Source organism: Alexandromys fortis, unplaced genomic scaffold (genome assembly GCF_014885135.2).
Source record: "Alexandromys fortis isolate MF-2015 unplaced genomic scaffold, M_Fortis_MF-2015_v1.1 scaffold_631, whole genome shotgun sequence".
NCBI lineage: Eukaryota > Metazoa > Chordata > Mammalia > Rodentia > Cricetidae > Alexandromys > Alexandromys fortis.
This window is the reverse complement of record NW_026068504.1, coordinates 38,210-39,869: the sequence shown is the minus strand read 5'-3', so window position 1 is coordinate 39,869 and position 1,660 is coordinate 38,210.

Genomic DNA, 1,660 nt, shown 5'->3' with positions numbered 1-1,660 from the left:
GAGAGAGAGAGAGAGAGAGAGAGAGAGAGAGAGAGAGAAGAGGGAAGAAGTGGGGAAAGACAGAAGCTGCTTCTTTCAGAGGAAGATGGAGAAGACAGACTAAGGCTGCAAGCAGGGAGCTAGTCGGTGTGGCTTGTCTCTTAAAGAAACAGAACAACAATTACAGCTAGGACTAAAGGCATGCACCACCACCACCAGGCAATCTCTTAATATGCTGATTAGAGGTCTCCTTGTGATTGTCATGATGTGAACCAGCCTCTGCATGATGACTCTCCTCTATTTACACAAGAGAACCAGCATCTCCACACCTCAAGCCTCTCCTCTCCTAAGTCTCCTACATACAAGTCATGCCCAGCACCTTGCTGCTGTGTTCTTTTAATGATTGAACAACTTTGTCACTATTTATTGATTTTACACACCTGAGAAAAATCCGAGATTGTAGAGATTAGTACCAATTTTAATGACACTCACAGAAGTTTTGAAATAGAATTGAACCAGATCCATCCACTGATAAATGGATAAAAGACCATGTAGTACATTTACACAGTATAATATGACCTAACTGGGAAGGAAGGAGGAAGGGAGGGAAGGAGGAAGGGAGGAAGGGATAAAGGGAGGAAAGAAGAGAAGTGAAAATGAAAATAATTTGCATGCAAATGGATGGAAATAGAGAACACTATCCTGAGTGAGGCAACCCAGACCCAAAAAGATGAATATGGTATGTACTCACTCATTAGTGGATTCGAGCCATAAATAAAGGACATTGAGCATATAATTCATGATCCTAGAGAAGCTAAATAGGAAGATGAACCCCCCAAAAAAAACATGTAGTTATCCTCCTGGATATTGGAAGTATACAAGATATCTAGGCAAAAATTTAGAGCTTGGGGGTGGTGGTGTGACAGGGATAAGAAGAGATGGAGAGAGAGAAGTGAGAAGGGGAGGATGGGGAGAGCTTGGGGGAATGGGACAGCTGGGATGGAGAAGGAGTGGATATGGGAGCAGGGAAGTAGATACCTTAATTAAGGGGGCCATTTGAGGGTTGGCAAGAGACTGGACTCTAGAGGGGTTCCAAGTGTCCAAGGAGATGTCCCCAGCTTGTTCCTTGAGCAACTGAGGAGAGGGTGCCTGAACTGGCCCTATACTATAGCCACACTGATGAATATCTTACATATCACCATAGGACTTTCATCTGGCGATGGATGGAGATAGAGACAGAGACCCACATTGGAGCACCGGACTGAGCTCCCAAGGTCCAAATGGGGAGCAGAAGGAGAAAGAACATGGTCAAGGAAGTCAGGGCCGCGAGGGTTGTGCCCACCCACTGTGACGTGGGACCCATCTAATGGGAACTCACCAAAGCCAGCTGGACTGGGACTGACGGAGCATGTGATCAAACTGGACTCTGAATGTGGCGGATACTGAGGGCTGATGAGAAACCAAGGACAATGGCATGGGGTTTTGATCCTACTTCAAGTTCTGGCTTTGTGGGAGCCTAACAAGTTTGGATGTTCACCTTACTAGACCTGGATGGAGCAGGGAGGACCTTGGATTTTCCATGGGGCAGGGAACCCTGACTGCTCTTCGGACTGGAGAGGGAGGAGGACAAAATTGGGGCAGGAGGAGAGGGGCAGGAGGAGGGGGAGGGAAATGGGAGGCT